The following is a 20,590-nucleotide window of genomic DNA, read 5'->3' as shown; positions in this document are numbered from 1 at the left end:
CTGCCATGTTCACCACTAAACCATGTCAATATGTGCTGCATTTATATGTTTTTTGAACACTGCCAGGGATGGAACACTTTCCAGGACATGGAAACTTTTTTCAATGTCAGATCACTCCATGAAGAAATTTTTCCTAATGTCCAATCTAAACCTGTCTTGGTGCAATTTGAGGACATTTCCATTTGTCCTACCACTTGCAATTTAGGAGAAGAAACTGATCTTCACCTCAATACAATCACCTGAAAGGAGGTTGTCGAGGGCAGTAAGATCCCACCTGCGCCTCCTTTTCTCCAGGCTAAACCACGCCAGCTCCCTCAGCTGTTTCTCATCAGACCTGTGCTCCAGCCACTTCATCGGCTCCATTGCCCTGCTCTGGACACACTCTAGCACTTCAATGTCTGTCTTGTAGAGACGGGCCCAAAATTGAACGTGGTGTTTGAGGTGCAGCATTCAAATCACTGCCAACAGCATCCAGTTTAAGAGGCTTTGTCATGCTCCCTGCCTCGGATTACATTTCCAAGGCAGGTATTTTTTCCCTGTGTCCTGATGCAAGCTACACACTGCCCACTTCCCTGCTGACACTAAACACCCTCCACACGGTAGCAATTTTCATAGAATCATAGAATAAGCTGAATTGGAAGGGACTCATCCGGATCATTGAGTCCAGCTCCTGGCCCTGCACAGGACACCCTAAGAGTCACACCCTGTGCCTGAGAGTGTTGTCCAAACGCTTTTTGAGCTCTGTCCGGCTTGGTGCTGTGACCACTGTCCTGGGGAGCCTGTTCCAGTGCCCAAACACCGTCTGGGTGAAAAACATTTTCCTGACATCCAACTTAAACCTCCCCTGACTCAGTTTCGTGCCTGAACTTTGTTGAAGCTGATGGCTGTGGCTCCCAGGTGTTCGTCAAGGAGAGACTGAGTTTCTGTCAAAGCACACCCACTGCAGAAAGGCGATTTTTTTTATAAGTCCTGGACTCCCGCAGCTCAGCTGGGAGCAGGGAGGTCTCTCCTCTCTGTCCAGCGAGGCTGGGCACGTCCGGGGGCTCGGCAGCGAGCGCCTGGCGGCGGGAGGCAGCCGTGGGCTGCCAGTGGCCGGAGCGGGCGAGCTTCCCCCCGCTGCCCACGAGGTGTCCCCCCGCACCAGCATAAGCCCCGCAGCGCCGCCTGACAGCGGCTATCGCCCCCGGCATCAACTCCTCAGGTTCGTGTTGATGATGATCTCTTTTCCCCGCTGCGGTCCAGCTCGGGTGTCCGTGTGCTGAAACACGGGCAGCCTCTGGCTGGCGCGTTGGGCGCGGCGGCGGGGTCTGTGCACTCCCCGGAGCACCGCAGGGGTTGTCTCTCTCTGGAGTGGTGCTGCTGGGCTTTGGACATCCAACAAGACAAGTGAAAGGCTTTATAGCAGAAACAGTAAACGGGCAGAGAGCAAATAGTGTATTTAGCAAAATGTTAATCGTATTATTTCTTAATTGACTCTGATTTCCATTCATGCCCAGATTTTGCCGATGAGGCTGGCAGGCACCCTTTCCATTCCTCTACACTGCCCTCAGCCAGAGAGACGATAATTTCTGTCTAAAACCAGAGGCAACACATGACAGGCAGAGGATACAGAACAGAACAAACTAAAGAAATGCAACTGTTCTGTACATGGGGTCATATCACAGCCAGTGCACAAGGGTGATGAGAAAAGCCATGAGAGTGTGCTGAAGGTCAGCATCAGTGTGGGGCACCATCTGTTTTAAATTCCAGTTTGAAGCTAACACTGCTTGGCCTCTGTACTCAGCAACCAGAGTTTTCTGTCCCCACAGGCAGATACAAGTGGGTAGAGGAAAGCACATCAGTTGGTTTTGGATATGGTCCAGTGAGCCCAAGCCCGAAATGAATGACCTCCACTGGCTGTGAACTGATCAATTTTATGTATTCAAACAAAAAAAAGGTAGTCCTGCCTAACCTTTCCAGATTATTCTCCCACAGCTATGGAAATGTCACCACATTCTACTTATCTGCAGTGCAAAGTTCATGTGTCATTACATGGTATTCACAGCGTCGGCTTTCTTTAAAAAAGTTATTTGCATTCAAGGAAAGACAAGGGAACATATGTGGTACTAAAACAGTAAAATATGTCCAACTGTTTTATAATTTGGGAGTCAAATATCCTTCACTATTGAGAAAAATGCAGAAATGTGGTTTAATTGTCCCAAATTTAAACTAAAATTTGAATACAACTCTCTATATTTCAGCCATAAAAGACCGGTAGTAGCAACACTTACACAGATGTAAGAGTATTGTAGGCACTATGAAAATGAACTATTTAAATACTAGAAAGATGGAAGGGGAAGTTATAAAATTTTGAATATTAAAGGCATTCATTCTAGTTCCTGGTATGCCAGTATTAAATTCCACATATAATTAACCATTAAGGATCATGAGAAATTTTCTGAATAAGTAGTTTCCAAAGTCCTGGTTGAGAGAAGAACTTCATGGCCTGATGTGAACTATGGAAATTTTGAGTCCAACGAAAGAAACAAAATTTAGATCAAAAGCGAGGAACCCCTATATGCTCTTCTACTTCTCCAAACAGGCTCCTACATTTGTAAAAAGACAATAATACTGCTCATTTAAAACACTAATATCACACCAAGCCTGTCTTTAGACATTCATAAACTTCAGATTACCAGAAGCCAGGAGTATGTATTAGGAACTGCAATTCTACACGTGCACTTTTCTCACATTCCTTTCCAATTTCCCACTGTACAAACTGGCATATTTTGGCCAATCAAGAATTAAAATTCTTATGTTATTGCCCAACATAGTTCAAGGAATGTCTGATAATCACAGCAGGATTTTCAGTGTGAGGACTGGGAAAACAACACAAGGTTAGAATAAATAATAGACTGGTGGCCAGCAGCCTCAAGAAAGTGAGCAACTCCCTTTTGGTAATTGTTGCTCTTCTCCTGAGGTTACTCGTTGCACTTTTCCTCCTGTCACCTTATAGGATGTTTTAGATAAGCTGGGGCAAGTTCCTGAAGCGTCTTGAATACAGTCACCAAAACAGTAAACTGCACTGAACACTATGGAAAGTGCTTATAGAGACAGGAGGCCAAGTCTGAAAGGGGGCACTGATCCACCCTTTACCGATGAAATTTTCATTCTTTACTGATCAGAGTACCTAAATACTGAAAGTTTCAAGTCCTAGTAAACACAGTACTGTAGCCTAGCCAAGAATTGTATCATTGTGTAACTATAAAAGAGAGATAGAGCTTCACAGAAAAAAAAAGATGCTCATCCTGCATAAGTTATACAAATACTACCTTAGCAGTATAATTATAGTAGTGTAATTGTGTAGACAACTGTTTAAGTTACCTTTGTAAGCGTTTCTCTTATTTTATATAACTCTTCAGTATAAAACAATATTTAAAATTATGCTTTATAGCTTCAAAATACGTTGAATAGCAGGAGGCTGTGGTTCAGCTGCCAAGCAAATTACAGAGATGAGCACTCTCCTTAGATAATAACAAAGGAGACAGTTCAATAGCAAGCTTTTTCAGGGAATTGAGAATAGTTATTTCACAGCTTCTGACCGTAGATCTTTAGAGTCACTGTTCAGAGGAACAAAGAAGATGCTCTGCTTGTGCTGTGTCCAAAGGCAAATACAACAAGATGAAACTTCAAGTCTTAAATGCAGCAACCCAGAGACGGAGAGAGCAGGACAGGGGTGTGTATGTACCCCAGAACTCCTGTGAACGGCGTCTGCTAATGCATGCATTCTTAAATTCCTTTCATTAAATGGTATAACTGCAATGTGGGATTTCTATTTGGTTAGTCCGTCCTATGCTGCTGTCAGCATTTTCCCTCGGTGACTGCTGCTGTGCTTCTCATAGCCTCTGTTTTCATAAACATGTGGGGTTTAAGAAGCCATGCGCAGACAGCTTGGGAAAAGGGAAACTAATGCTGTATACATACATTTGCAGATACTATTGTCTAGTCACAAGAATTTTTCTGCTGAAAGAATGTAAAAAGCCTCTTCTCTTTCAGACTAAAAACTCAAATTGTCACAGCAAAGAAATTTCAAAATCACAGTTTTCAAAAGTCCAGATCTGTTTGTGTTTTTACCTTTTCACAAAGTTCCCTCATGTTCCCCAAGCCTTGCTACACCAATGTTTGGGGTGGCTGGGCAGTTCAGGCTGAACACTGAGGATTTCCCCACTGCTGTCTCCTGGCAGTCCTAAGGTGAGATTTGCAAAAGCTGAGAACAGAAAAGCCAAGTTTGCAAAGAGCCACATGCTTGGCTCCGGAGCTGTGGGTTCTCAACTTGCCATTGCCCCTTGCTCCATCAAGCTGGCAGATTCTCCTCATGCCTCCTCAGCAGACAGTTCTATTCAATTTTTGCTAAAACATCTTCCCACAAAACAGTCCAATTTTGATAAATCAGCACTTTTAGATGAAAAATAGTTCTGCCTAAAAATAAACATCTAGTTTCAGTTTTGAGAGCTGTAGATTAGTTAATTGTATCAGCAAGTGATGACTTTGAAGCTTAGATATAAACACCTCTTTAATACCCAACCAAGCTCTGCTAAGAAGAAAGGATGATTTATAGAGCAATGCTGAAGCTGGCAGAGCCTGAGGCTTGAGATTAAACCCTATCTTAATACTGGTTGATAATACTGCATCCTATGACACCCAGAAGGGGTGATAACAATTCAGCAGAGAGGGACCAGGGGCTTTTGGTCATGCTGTTTTCTGTTCCTGTTAATTATCTCCTAGGTCGAGGCGTACGTACTCTGCATATGCATCTGCTGATGGCAGAATCTGTTACAGTCACACTAAAAACATTCTGCGGTCTGACCTGAGTAATAAGATAGGGCAATGTTACATTTTGTTTCACAAAGAATGTCCTTCTGTTTGGGTTCACTTCACCAATTATGTTCTAAATGCTTTTATCACGCTGTATTGACCTCTAAAAGTAAACTCTGTAATTCACAGCTATCTTTCTCTCCCATTTCAACTAAACTGGGAGGAACTTATACCTTTTTAAGGGAATCAGTGACGAGCTATTTTTCTTAGAAACAGTTAAAAGTAACACCTGGAAGATTCAAAGTTCATGCCACCTGACCACCATGTGGATTATATTCTTAACACCATGAATTTAAAATAGGGGAGATGCATCAAAAGCAGCTGAATATGCGACTGTGATTGCCCTCAGTTTTATGCAGCCCTGTACAGAAGAGGGAGCACAAAGGTACTGCAGCCCTTGGCTCCAACAAAGTCCGGAAGTATGTGGAAATGCACTGGCTTCATATTGATTCAAAAGCATAGGTTAGACATAGATGGTACTATGAATGTGAACATAGAGTTCTAGGGCAGTGGTTGGAACACAAAACTCTAAAATATTTCTGTGAACTGCTCTGATCCCATAACTGCAGTTGTGCAACTCTCTGGCTCCGTGTCTAATTGCTGGCATTTTCTGCTTGGATAATATGCAAAAGTCTACTCTACAAAGTGTATCCTAATCATCTGACATTTTAAATTGGTTTTGACTTCAAAATAAATGAAATTAAAATGGAATTAGGCAATACCATACTAGATTTTCTTCATCATGTGCAACATCTATTACATACATTATTCAATGTGCATAATATTTCAGAGCCTTCAAGCAGCATACCAAAATCACAAAAAGCAATCCCCCTGACATCTGAAGAGAGGGGACATCAGCACTGTTCCACAGAGAGGTGGTTACACTAGATCCAAAAGGTCCCACTGCCTCCTTCTCCCAGCAGAGGCTGGGTTAGCTGGACAGCTGAGTCCTTCTGTCCCACACATTGCTCTGGTGGCTGAGGGTTCAGATCACTGCACAGACTCAGTGTCACTGCTAATCCATAACACACTGTGTGACATAGTAGCCGCAGAGCAACTTCAACAGCTCATGTGGATTCATTCATCATTCCCAAGGCTTTCAAGTCACATTTAGACAGAGGATATGAATTATGAGAAGTTTGTGAGCTTAAGTCAGTGCTAGTACTCACTAATGAGGAATTTACCAGCTGAACACTAGGCAAAGGACAGGAGGAGACATTCTCTGTCCCAAAATGTCCTGTAGTTCAGCCTACCCACAGGAGCTGTGCTGGTCTAAACGCTGGAGTAGTCACTTTGGTGACATTACTTATTTAGAAAAAGCTCAAAGGAATTTGATAAGCCTGTCTGGTCCTTATCATCCTTCAGTTTGTCACAAGACTATCTTCTTCAATTCCTACAACCTATGGCAAGGCAGTATGTGCTGCTTAGGTGACACTCATATGCCAAGGCACTTTGGGATGGTGCACAGTAGCCTCTTACCCTCATTGCACACCAAAGCTACACCACTTGCTGCACCTGCTGCAATCATAAAGAGCTGCTTGCCCCAAAGCATTCTTTGATCTCTGCTACTATTTTTCCTTTTTTATTTTTTTCCTTTGTTTTCCTTTCTCCCACCTTGCAAATCTCTCCTAACATCTATCTGCAAGTGTTAACTACAGAACAATATAACTATCCCTCTGCAACATTTTTGAAGCTATTAAACCATGCAGAGATTCAAAAAAGGGAAGAAAATCTGGTCCAGAGAATGGGAGAACGGTTGAGATTATGTTGTTGTTTTGAAATTCTCCTTGGAGGAAATACATTGCTGAGAATAGCAAATATATGTGCTGGTTATTTAAGAATCCCTGCTTACATATCTTTGCCCCTGCCAGTTAAACTTTTATTTAACATTGCTACTTTCTTGCCCAAATCACATTAAAACTTAATTGGCAATGCTTCTTATTTACACGTTTTTATTTACCCTATTTTTCTCTTCCTCCAGGCCAGCTGAGTTTAGCCATTCCACTAACCTCAAAAACAACCCATTCCTTTATACATCTTCATTTTTTTCCCATTATTGTGCAGTTTTATCCTGTTGCGTTTTTATTCCTCTCCAGCTACCGTATAGTTTTTCCTGAGCACCAGCATTACATAGGCTTGAATCTTGAGGTAAATGTAATAACTCCAAAGAGTTTGTACAGGTATATCTGTGTTCTGAGGCCTTAAACTAGAAATGAGCACCAAATTTAGATCAGATCAGTTATACAAATCAGCTGTTTATTTAATTTTTTCCTGGTATCCCGAGTATCATAGTATCCTGTGACGGCATGTGCAATCAAGAGAAGCCAGTTATGTCTGTAACACTCACTGCAGGTTAATAAAAACCAGAGGGAACACACTGAGATCTCATTGCCCCATCATCATCATCTGTGTCAGTGGTGAAGAACTGGTTGTAATTAGAACCCTTAGATCTTCTGAAAGTAAGTGTTGAAGGGCTCTTTAGAGCTTTGGAAAGACTTGCCTGGAGGGATTTGAGAAAGATCTGGAAAAGAGTCCCCCTCCTCCCTATAGCTTGTTAACTAGTAGCATTATGGAGGGAATGTATTCCATGTTGGTAAATATCTATACCTTCGGTTTACCCAGACCTTTGAGTGAATACTAAAATCCTGGCTCAGCCACACATGGAAATGGTGAAATTCTTAAAAACATGTCTGAATCCACTGGTACCTGATGAGCTAGAGGCTTTCTCCTGAACAGAACAAAAAGTAATTACTTTAATAAAATGTTACATTAAAAATATAATATATGTAGAATGGTTACATGCAAAACACTAAGACATATTTATGATAGAAAGCAGGGACCCACATGTACACAGATAAAATTAGTATGCTTTCTTGTTAAAAAGCTGCAGTTTAGTTCAATCCAAGTTACTTGTGTTTTTCATTTTGCAAATCTTGATGACAAAGGACTTTTCCCTGAAGAATGCCTGACGATGCTTGATCATTTATTTGCCTCATTATTATTATTATTATTCAATGCCAAATAAATTAGCTATCTGTTTCCCTGAGTTAAAAATCAAAATGGTTCAGTCTTGGCTCCGAGTAGAATATTATTGATTTGTCATGTTGCAAGAAAGATGCTGCCTGACCTAAATCCCCTCAGGACCTGGATCAGAAGAAAGAATTTTGGATGCTGACCACAGAGTCATCAATAAGTATTTGTAAGCTGAACATAGAGTTGGATTTGTAATGGTAGAACATGTATTGGCTTCCTTAATAATTTGTCTTTCTATCATTTCCAGTAACATTTTCTGTTTGTCAGGTAAAGCATTAGCATATGGTGCCCTATAACACATTTGCCACATAGTGAGGCTAATGAACACAGAAGTATTTTAGCAACTTCATCTATTGTGCTTTTACCAGTTGATAATTGCCATAATGTGGCGTTTCCTATTTTGACCTTGTAGAGCATGAAGTCCCATTACATTTGTACACTAATCTGGTCTGTCTATCAGTCCTTGCTCATGTGAATAACTGTTTGCAAACTCTATTCCAAAATACTTTGCCCCATACTCTCTTTTCCTGTGGTTCCTGCTACTTCCAGCACACCAGCTGTCTGACTCCCACACCTTTCCCAAACCCCTTCTCCTCTAAGATGTCCTCCTCCTGTGAGTTTATCATACATGGCTGTGTACAGGAGAAAATGATGCTGTCTGCAAAACAACAAAAAAATCCTCCCCCACCACAGACAGTAGAAGAGCAAATAATGGGTATATAAAAAGGTCAGCTGTTTTTAAGCACTTCAAAAGATGATGAAAAATGTCTCACCTGCAGACAAATCTAGAAACCATAGCCAGATGCATGATAAAAGAACCCTTAATAATAAAAATATTTCCAAAACCTTTTTGAGTCTTTTCATGCTACCTTCTGCTACAACCTTTTTCTCTATTCCAGCTTTTCTGCATTTGGACTAGAGTCATGCAATGAAATTAAGTCATATGACATCTTTAGTTGCTTGACAGCAGTCTCATCTATGAAACTCAGCCTCATCTATGAAAATGTATCTTTGCAATTTGAAAACTTGGTAAGATACTTACATCTTTCTGAGAAAAATGCAGTTCAGTCACTTCAGCAGCTGCTATTAGGCATCTGCTGAACAAATGACACAATCGCCTGCATAAAACAATCAGTCCAGCTGGCCAGATTTCCTATGTCCTCTGGATACAGTCTTTGATGAATAGATCCCCTTATTTTTCATGTCCAATCTATTATTAATAACATTCTCTGTGATCATCCAGACACAAAGAATTAAGACAATAACTCTCTAAGTGAATAACAGAGCCTTAGCTTGCCCAATGGAATAACAGTCATTAAGCTTCTGCCACAGACACAAGGATGAGCAATTGCTTGGGAAGTGTTCATACGTAGTATGTTAAGCTAAAACATCCCCCTTTCTTGGGAGTTCCTTGTGGTAGCACCAAATGCATCAATCAAATTACCTAATGAAAAGCATTTCAATAAAAATATCTCCTCATTCAATGTAACTGTCTCTTTTGCAATAATATAACAAGCATATAAATTAAAGTTTTTGCATATGACAATCTTCCTGCAGACAAACTTAATGAAAAGAAAAAAAGGGTCAAGGTAGATAATATTTCTGTGTCACTGAAACAACAAAAAAATCTAGAAAATAGCTTCTTGGGACAAGCAGGGAGATACAAAACAAGGAACAACAATTTCCTTGTCAACAAGCTTACGTTTATCCCACCTGACTTTGGACACTTCAGGCAGCCCAGAATAACACTGCGCTAGCCTCACTCTGAAATGCTGCCTCTGTCTCTCTGCAGTGTTGTGGTTTAACCACAGCCAGCAACTAAGCACCACGCTGCTGTTCACCCAATCCCTCACAGTGGCAGGGGAGAGAGAGAGTGGAAGAAGTGAGAAAACTCACGGGTTGAGATAAAGAGAGACAGTTTAACAGATAAAGCAAAGGCCACACACACCGGCAAAGCCAAACAAGGAATTCATTCACTGCTTCCAATGGGCAGGCACGTGTTCAACCTTCTCCAGGAGAGCAGGGCTCCATCACGTGCAAGGCTTCCTCGAGAAGACAAACACCATCACTCCAAACGTCCCTCACTTCCTCCTTCTTTCCCCAGCTGTGTATATGAGCAGGATGATATATAGTCTGCAATACCCTTTTGGTCAGTGGGATCAGCTGTCCAGCTGTGTCCCCTCCCAGCTCCTTGTGCACCTCCGGCCTCCTTTCTAGTGAGGTAGGGTCTGAGAGGCAGAAAAGGCCTTGATGCTGTGTAAGCACTGCTCAGCAATAACAAACACATCCCTGTGTTATCAACACTGTTTCCAGCACAAAACCAAGACACTGCCCCATACGGGCTACTATGAAGAGAGTTAACTCCACCCCAGGCAAAACCAGTGCAAGTGCCTATATAGAGAGGGAGTGTTCCCAGTGTTCTCATTAAGTATTGCAGTAGGAAGCTAGGACAGGAGCAGTCACAATGTGGGCATCACGTTATCATGCACAGAGGGATGATGAATGCAGGCACAAGCACCTGCTGAGATCTCTGACTTCCTGACAGTGTGCACTGCACGCCTGCTGTCGTTGGACAGCCCTGATACCATCACACATCCCCATCCTTTTTTTGAACCATATCCATCCATTCAGGACTAGCCATTAAACCAACATTGTTCATGCATAACTTCATGCTGTTTTCCCTTTCAGAAAGTGACCTGTCAAAGGGAGAGAGCACATTGCACAACCATTTCTTGGCTGTATTATTTGAACATATAAAGGAAATATGGTTTATGGGCTGCCGAAACTGGAGTTTCAGCCTTCCAAATTTCATATCCTCTTTACACGAATTCTGTGTATATTTTCCTCTCTATAACTTTCACTGCCTTGTCTTTTCAAAAGCCATGAATCCTTTTTATTTCACTCACCAAAATCTCAAACTAAGTAATTGTTTAACCACAGAGGAAGTTTAAATATGGAACTAGCACAAGGCAACACCCAAATTCAGAATGCATCCTGAAACACAAAGGTATTAGGATGTGAGATACGTATCTGTCACAACATCCTTCTCCCGAATATCTCAGCTGAAGTTCTGCATCCGGTCTGCAGAACTGCAATGCTCTCCTGACCCTCCCTAAATTGTAAGCAAACTCAGGTCTAATTTAAACTTTAGACACAGGCATATCCCTTGTTAAGAGAACAGAAATATTACGGGCCCTGTAGTGCCCATTTTTGAGTTGTTCTTTCACTTGCAAATGTAGTTTTTTTTTCAGTCAGCAGTTACAGGAGGTGGCATATGGTAAGAATGAAAACTGCAATAGGACTGCCATAATTAATTTACCTAAAAAAACCATAAACCTGTACACTTCATATTTTAATCTTTCATCCAAAGAAAATACAGTGTTATTGAACAAGACAGTCTAACTTTAGCAACTCTTTCCTGTGCATCAAAGACTTTTCTGAATAAGAGTGATGACCAGAAGATTGCTCAATTAATCCATTCATCTATCTTCTGATACAACTGCCCTGAATATACACCTTTTGGTCAGATTCCCAGACTGATCTAAATAGTCTCACAAAGTTGCATCCCTTAAACTTTGCAATATTCTATGGAGTTGCACAGGTTCGTGGACACTGTAGAAGTGATTTAAGGCTTAGGGATTGACACACCCCTAAGAGCTAAATACCTTTGTGCTTGCCTTCATGTTTGCCACTTATCCTGAAATTATCCTTAATATAACCCAGATTAATATAGAACAAAAATGAAAAAGCTTGGATTCAGCATTATACTGGAATTGAGCCCCTATACAAAGTGTTTGCTTCCTCTTCTACATATATTAATCCTTATTTATTTGATGGGGAGGGGGGCCTATACAAAGTGTTTGCTTCCTCTTCTACATATTTGATGTAGATCCTTATTTATTTGATGGGGAGGGGGTTTATTTATTAGTAGTAATAAATGACTATTAAAAATACTAATATAATTACTTGTTAGAAGTAAATTTTAAAGCATTACGAGTTTACATTTTTAAGTCTCTATAGGAGGCAGAGTTGCTTTACAAATAGTTGCTGACAGTTTAACCTATTTTAGCTCTTTTTGCCTGCAATTTTACAATTTTTTGTATCTAAGCAATTTAGACATGCCTTCTGGTTTCTAACTATTATCTTCATTCTTCCTCTCTTTTCTTGCACTGCACAGGTCTCCTTAGCATGCGCATAACCTAGGAGTGCACTGTCTGTCAGGTTCTCTGATTAACACGCATTGCTCTTAGCAGTGCTTAGCTGTAAATGGTCAAGCTCAGCTTTTAATCGCACGTTATGAATGTTATGAATGACTTTCCATTCTTAATGCACAGTTGCAATAATTTTTGCCTTTTAAACACAGCTGAAATTTCTTATATACTTTCTTTGCTCAGAGGTTAGATTTATTTAAAAACTGGTAACTTATTACTTTGGTTCAGTTGATTTTAAAAATAAGAAGACATTGTTCGAAACTAGTGGGGTTTGTAGATGTAAAACAAACATTCAGTGTGGGAATGTCAAGTAAAGATTTTGCTGAGCAATATAGGACTTCTGCATAAGAAGAAAGCAAGATTTAACAATACTAAAGTCCATATCAAATGTTTTAGAGTAACATGTTGACACGTGCAATGTATTACTTATCTGACGTTGTGTGTCTTAAAGGTTAAAGAAATGTTCCAAGAACTTTCAGGTGTGCAGAATTATACACAGAAGTCACAGATGTACAGCTCTTACTCATAATACTGTTAGTTGTGGAGTTCTTGTGAAAATCTGAAATAACCTGCCTGAAATAATTCTGAAAAGCTGAAGTTTCAGACTCGGTGGACCAATAAATTCATTTTTTAAAAAGTTACCTAATAAGTTTGTTTCAATTCTTTTATTTAAACAGAGGAGTACGTAGTGTCAGGATTTTGCCAATGTCAGACTGAGCAAAAATTATTCAGCTGAATTTTGTCAAAAGTGTAAAATATTATTGGTACTTAGCACTGAAGTCCTTTCAAAAACTCAGTCTTCATGCCACTTAGAGAACAATGGTTCCAAAAATAGCTTTAGCATTTCCCTTTCTGCCTTTCTTTAACTATGTCAGAAAAAACTGTGGCCTCCTCATCCATGTAAACAGATTCTTCCAATATGAACAGTTAATCTACAGAAAAACTTGTTTTTTCCCTGTCTTCTTTTTTTCAAAGTTTCTGAAGTGCTATAATTAAAAGTACATCAGTGTGTCAACCTGAGAATATTTATACAGCAGAGCCTAAAAAAGTTCTCCCTTTCTCTGGCTCCAGGCAAGAGTTCTTGGACCCTTGGTTACTATTAAATAAGAGGCAGGAACATATATTCATTTGGGAAACCTCTCATGTTCAGTAATGAGGACTTACACGTGACAGGGGAGTGGAATGGAGTGATGATGCAAGTATAAAAATTTTTTCCTCTCAGTCAGACTTGCTACGCTGAGAAAGGGCAATCATGCAGTTACCCAACTCTAGGTGAAAGGCTTAGATTCTTTTTTTTTGCAAAATTCTCAAAAATTTAAGTCCCTCCCACATGCATAAACAGAGGAAATAGTCTAACAGTTTCCCCATTTCCTGTTCCTCTTCATCTTTTTTCTCTTTTCTATATTCATTATTAATAACAAATGGACAAATGGACTGCACATCTGGTTCAGGTCTGGTGAGAACCCTCAGGATGGAAGTGGCAACAGCTGCCAAGCGACTTAATTTCAAAACGGAAATTCTCCTATGAAAACTTTCTGTAAGAGACTGATTGATTTTTGCTGCCAAGTAAAACAGGCCATTCCCACAGTTATGACATTTTTGTAACTCCTTTCCTTTCCAAACACATACTAGCAAAATGCTAACCATGATTCCAGTTACGAGAATGTGAGCGAGGGGAAAAGAAAGATGTTTTCTCCAACCATTTTGACGCAGATTGCTAAAATTTCATTTCATGAGCTCATTTTGTGTAAGCTGAATTGTATTTATGAGCTATGATTCTTTGTTTTTCCTATTTTTAATGTAACCATTATATAAACAGTAACGTCACGGGTCATCTATCAAACGAAGTGTGAGTCAGTAATTTTACTGGACTGTAAAGTAGAGCACTTCAGAATTCCACCAGAGGGAGCCAGTGCAATTGAAAACTTAACATTCTAAGTTCCAAGGGAAAAAAAAAAAATAAAACCCAAAAAGAACTTAGGGAAATTTAGGGAAAGATCATTATCGTGCAAAATAGCAGACTGAAAAGAAATAACGACTACTCTTCAGAAGCACGGTGGTTTTTCCTTTTGAAGAAAAATTCTTCACATTCAAAATAACACAAAATTGAGATCAATAACATAAATTAAAAACAACCATGCTTATATTTTTTCCCCAGGAAATGCATTATTTTGCATTACACTGCACTCCAGTAACCCCTTATTTTGATTGTTTATTATCACACTGACAATTTCTCCCTTCATATTTTGTCCCACACCAATTCCTCAGCCTTTTTCTCTTCTCTTAAAACGGGCATCTCCAAACCACTGGTTGCAGATCACCATCTCCCCACCATCAGCTGTGAGAAAGCTGTAAAATATCCTGTGACTCTACCTAGCAATGCATCTGATATCTTTTCTTTTAATGCTTTTTCTTTGATTTTACTAGAATTAATAGTATTTTGGTGATTGTCAGGCAATATATTGCAGATATGCAGCAGTATTGAGATCTGACTTCCAGTAGCTGTGCTCTAAGCACATAATTCTCAACAGTTCCTCATTTGTTGTTTTGGCTATTCAACTGACTTTAAATATTCATCTCTTGCTTGAAATTTAAAGTGCACTGTGATCGATTTCTGCTTCTTTTTTTAAGTGTCAGGCTTTTACAACTGAGCGAAATAGTCAACCAACCATCACATCCGAAGCCATTTATGGTGAATGTGCATATTTGGTTTTCTCTGCCATTAATAACTTTGGAAATGGCAATTAATTTCTCTAATGGCTTTTTAATCTTTTATTTTATATCATCTTCCTTTTTCCATCTGCTAAATCTAGAAACCTATCCACTTCCCTTCTACTGCTCATTCACCCACCAAAAATAGTGTCAGTAGTCAAAGAAGCCAATTCCAGCATTGGCATGGCTGAACAGGACCAGTAGTTTCTTCCAGCCATCAGGTCACTCTTTTGCACCCTCATGAGTTACATAAGACATAGGGCATCCCATTTTTTCCTAAGGAAATAGAGTTAAACAAAAACAAAGGGGGGGGGGGCGGAGGGGAGGAAGAATAGTGAAAAGGAAGACAAAAAAACTCCTGAATGAAGAAGTCAGAAGTAGAAGTAATAGTAAAATACATGGTACAGATAAAAATCAACTTCTGAAACGAGAATTATGTCTTACTGGTTTTTACTGGTTATGAGGATCATCAGGGATTTCTCAAGATTTCCCTGTGCACATGGATTACTGCAATCATTGGAGCACACCCCTAAGTAAGGAAAAGAAGAACGTGGTTTACATGCCAATGTGGTTCTCATACCATAAGAAAGGAGAAGGGAGGAAGCTATTATCCTATGAAGCCACAGTTTTGTCTAGAAAGGGAGCTGTTCTTCTGCTCCCCATGCATAATACAATGAAACAGCAAAAGGTGGAGACTGGAGGACCAGGAACACACAGTAAAGGCCACACTACAACAAATTGCTAGAGTGCTGGTAGTTTTCACCTAGTTTGGTTGTTAAATAAGTTGTCAACTTTGCCTTTTGTTGAGACCATTCTTAGCACTTTTGGGTTTTTTAACATTTTTCTTTTTTTTTTCCAAAACATTCATCAAGTTCCAAAGATCCTCTCTTGTCAAACTCTTAAAGCAAGATTGCTAAGAGAAACTGTTCTCTTTATATAAGATCCATTAACTCATATGCCATCTAGAAGATTCCAGACTGTCATTTGTTATGCTTTCTACTTTGTGTTCAATGATTTCACAGACAAAATGTACCTGATGATGCACTCTGATGTTTTGATATCTGCTCACAGTGCTGCTTTCTCTCAGCTCCAGTGTTTTCTAAACTCTGAGTTTCGTGTGTTCATAAATACATTTTTCAGTGATGCATATCTTTCTGTCATGCTAGAACTTCTCAAAAACTTTACAAAAGCAGCAAAACATACAGAAATTTCCCTTTATACTTTTGCTAAACATTCTGACAGTGTTTTCAAGGTGAGGTCAGTTTGCCTTGTGTTAACTACTAGATAAAAACCAAACTGATTTCTATTCATTCTTGGCTCTGCACTCTGATTTTTTTTATACCCTCTGATTTTTCAGTACTACAGCAGTGTAATCTGTCAGAGAACAGCAAGCACTGTTTAAGATCTGAAACATTAGTACATTCTGAAGTGGCAGAATGTTTGGGGTTTTTTCCTGTCTTCTGCAGGGTCTTCTGTATATTTTTTATTTCATACCTCAAGCAAGCACCAAGGTTTTGGTTTTCACAGCAACTCTTCCCTATGTTCATCTTTGGTTTCATTGTCCTATTTCCCCATTGCAATAATGTGGCCTGCACTTGTCCATGAGGTCTGTATTGACTGAGCACTGGAATGCATAAAAGTGTGATGCTTTCCAAGTTAAATTCATTGCATATAGACTCATTTATAGTTTTGTAAAACCAATACCTATAAACCTCTCCCCATGCTCTTTTCAGTGTAACTAATTTCTCTGCATGCTTTTATCTCATGACATCTTTGTTGGGTTACCTAACTTCAGTTTATGATGCATTTTCCTGTATTACTTTCTGTGGGTTTGGCTATCCCATATTTTTCCTGTCTCTACACTTCATTTAGCTTTATTAGGTTTGCAATTCCTTTTTTTTTTTTTTTTTCCAATAACAGTTGTTTACTTCTGGAATGAATATGATGTGAGAGTCAATCCTGATTGTTATAACTTATATATATTAGAGTATTTGACTTTTTCCATGTTTGTCCCTAGAATTTTCCTTAATAGGCTTTAAGTGACAGGTCTGTTTTGAGGCTAATCATTGACAATTTCAAGATCCTAAGAAATGCCATATTTCAACCCAAGTCAGACCAATGAAATTTTTGAGTCTACTGTAGTCTTTCATCACAGCTAGACAGTTATGATTATTCTTGTAGTCATTTGGTAGACATACTGTGGTATCTAGAACTACATTACAAAGGAATACTTAGAATAGTACACAATCTATTTGGATTTTGGAGTGCTCTGATATGTGTCTAAAGACTTTGCTGCATAAATACTTTTTTGAGATTACTCTGAAACAATATATCTCATACACAAAGAGAGGTTTACTCTGCTCACAAACTTCAATCATCTTTGTTTTAATTACCAGGTCTTATCCTTCTAAGTAGGACCTCTCTCAGTTTTTGCTATTGTAAAGTTGAAATTATCTATTAAAACCAGGCAGCCTCTACTTTTCCTGGATTTCATTTTCCAATTTTTATGGCATCTCTTTAGTACCTTTGTTTGGCAATCCCTCCTGAGGACATGTGATGAGAATGCAGATTCCCTCCAAGAAGGAGTTTATTCTTATTGGAAGCATCTACTGGATGCAAACCATGCTACAGGAATAAAAATGGCCAGATTCAACTGTTCAACTTTATGCCTAAACAGAAAATGCAATTCTGCATGGGCACTTCTTGTTTACTTCATTTCAAAATTCTTAGGATATAAATATTCAAGCTCTGAGATTCCTCCAACAAGTTTTTAAAAGGCTCCATTTATTAGACAGTTCACATGACTAAACATGGAGGGGAAGCTGCCCAGCTGTGTGGCTGCATTTAGAACTGCATAACCTATGCTAGGCTAATAGGGGAAAGCCCCTTAAATCCCTCCTCCCACTAATCCCCCCCGGCACTGACGTACAATGTCACAGTCCTCTTTACCTGGAATTTTTCAGCTCTTCAGCTGCTAATTTCACGTGGGATGCCTGATCACTCCTTCCCTTAAGTGGTGTAAATTGATTTTTCTAATAACTTCTAAAACTTCATTTTAGCTTAATCAAAATACATTAGCACAGAAAGAGATCACTGAGTCATACAGACTTCACTACAATCCCATTACACTGGACAGAAATTGTATAAGGCCAAAACTATACAGAAAGAAGCCCTGTAAATTAAGATGGCATTTGATAACTCATATGTTCTTACTGAAAAGATCATTAAATCTTGTCCTGTGAACTTCACAGAGGGAGGGTACATACAAAAATTAAAAGGAAAATAAAACACAAAGAGCAGATGGAGTGTTGGATATGTGTGAATGGGCAGGAAAAAGAGGATACAAAATAGCTGCAAAGATTAATCAGAATCAAATATATTCATGTTGCAGCAGCTGTTCAGGATTGTGGTGTCCTAAAGACCACACCCAGTAAAAGGCTTCACTCCTTATCCAGGATTTGTGTTTTTTCATTGATTTAAAATAATTAATTTCTGCAGCTACAGGAGGCCCCATCACAGATCACATTGCCGTGATGATATCCCTGTGCTGAACCTCAACATGCCCATAACAATGTATGTTACTTGCCAAGGCAAACAGGTATCAGCAGGTGACTCAGGTGGACGACATCAAATTGAGGGAAGCAGCTGATTCCCTCAAGGCCAGGTCATTAGCAGGACTCTGAAAGGCTGGGGACGTGGGCCAGTATGAATTTCTTCCAATTCAATTAAGGCAAAAATAAAGTCCTGCACCTTAGATATAATAAGCCAAGCAGCCAGGAGCTGACTGAGTAAAGAGCAGCTTTACAGAAAAGGTCCCACAGGTCCTAGTGAACAACAAGGGTAGGCTTGAGTGAGGGATTGCTCTTATAGCAATGAAAATTAGTGATATACTGGGAAATATCAGTAACAACATAGCTAGAAGACCAAGGGGAGTGATTACTGTCCCCATCCCCTTCTGGCACTTGTGAGGCTGCCTATGGAGAACTGTGCCCAGTCCAGGGCAGTGTGAAACAAGAAAGATACCAACAAACTAGAATGAGTCTAGTGAAGGGTGGCCAAAAGAACAGATAACTGGAGCATGTGACAAACAAGGAGATGCTGAGAAAGGTTGGCTTGCTCAGCCTGAAGGAGGTTACGGTTTGTTCTAACTTATGTCTCCAGCTACCCATTAGGAGAGAATAAAGAAGATGGAGCCAGACATTTCTTGGAGATGCACAGCAAAATGATCAAGTTGCAACGTGGCAAATTCCAAGGAGGAGGGTATGTGGAAATTCTTCACAGTGAGGGTGGGCAACCTGTTGTGGCAAAGAGGTAGTAGAATTTCCCATCCATGATGACATTCAAAACTCAACTGGACATTTTGCAAGATGAGATTCAGCTAAGCAAGCCAAAGGGGAGGTAACTAGCATCCAGTTACTGTGATGTGCTAGATCCCAGCCCCACTCCTGTCTGTGGCTGTAAAAGGCCTCTTACAGGTGATTTTCTCCAGTCACCTTTTAGCAGCCACTAGGGACAAGCTAAACAGAGAGCTGATGCAATGATGAGGAAATCATGCAGTAAGACTGTTAGAACTGGACACATGCAATAGCTGTATGTAGATCCTGAGGAGAAGACGGAGCCTCCACAGATCTTGGAGCATTGAGAGTAGTTCCCAGTACCTGTTCTGCTTTGCATTTGCATGTCTCTGTGACAAATCAACAAGGAATGCATTTACTCTGTAACTGCAAATCATTGCAGCCTCACAATAGTCCATCCACTTCAAAACAGCCCTTTTGCTGTGCTGACTCATACCTCCATGTCTCTTCTTGCTCCCCTTCTTAGGCATTTTTGGATAAGTCGTCTTGGTTGGGGTACATAAAAATAACTGAATCTTAGCTCCCTGACCACAAGGGTTAATGAACAGAAGGAACTGAGAAATTGCAGGCAAAAAGATCTAAGCTAAGTGTGTGTGGTCCCATAAAATGTAAACAGGCAATGCTTGATCCACCAGAAAGTCTCCCAGCTTCAAGAAAACCATCAGCATCTTTTGAATAAAATTTAAACAGGCACAGCAAGTGTAGACCAGCCTAGCAACACTGGTTTTGATCATGCTCTGGGAGGTTTAAAGCCTATTGCCAGATCACAGCCCTACAATATGACTCATTACACTACATCTAAAGTAATGAAATTGTTATGAGACTGTAGTTGTTATTTTTCACTTATCAGGACAAAATTTGAATCTGTGGCATCCCCTGAGAAACACGTATTTATATTCAAATGTTTAAATGAGTAGGCCAATTCTCAGAAATGCATTGCTTACAGGCCACAGATATTTAGAAGTCTACATATAGGATGTTGTTTGCACTTTAGCTATGATTATCTGAAAAAGCTAAGCTGGGGTTCCTTTATCCAAAGAAATACTAGCAGTAGTGGAGGCCATCAAAAGAGAACGCCATTTGCTCCAATTATATGGGGTTAATTCTTCATCTCAGAAGTCAGCAAATTAAATATAGTTTCTTGTCTAATGTCACTGTGATACAAACTTACAACCATGTTTCTGCTGACCGGGTCAGCATCAAGCCAGATGGCCAGCCCATATCCTCCTGCCTTTTACTCTCAAATCTCACAGTAGCTGGTTTCCATTTCCCTCGTTCCTTTTTTAGGTAGGTAAGGAGCAGGTGCTCGGGTTCCTTCACCTCAGGGACTGCTGACTCCAGCACTTCTCAGGTTCCCGTAAAAAGAAACTCTGTGCGAAGGAGATGCAGAACTACACACGCAAAGACACCCGAGCTGCCGGTGCT

This window comes from Corvus brachyrhynchos, unplaced genomic scaffold, assembly GCF_000691975.1.
Source record: "Corvus brachyrhynchos isolate BGI_N302 unplaced genomic scaffold, ASM69197v1 scaffold56, whole genome shotgun sequence".
NCBI classification, from domain to species: Eukaryota; Metazoa; Chordata; class Aves; order Passeriformes; family Corvidae; genus Corvus; species Corvus brachyrhynchos.
The sequence above is the reverse complement of the archived record's forward strand: the minus strand, read 5'-3'. Positions refer to the sequence as shown.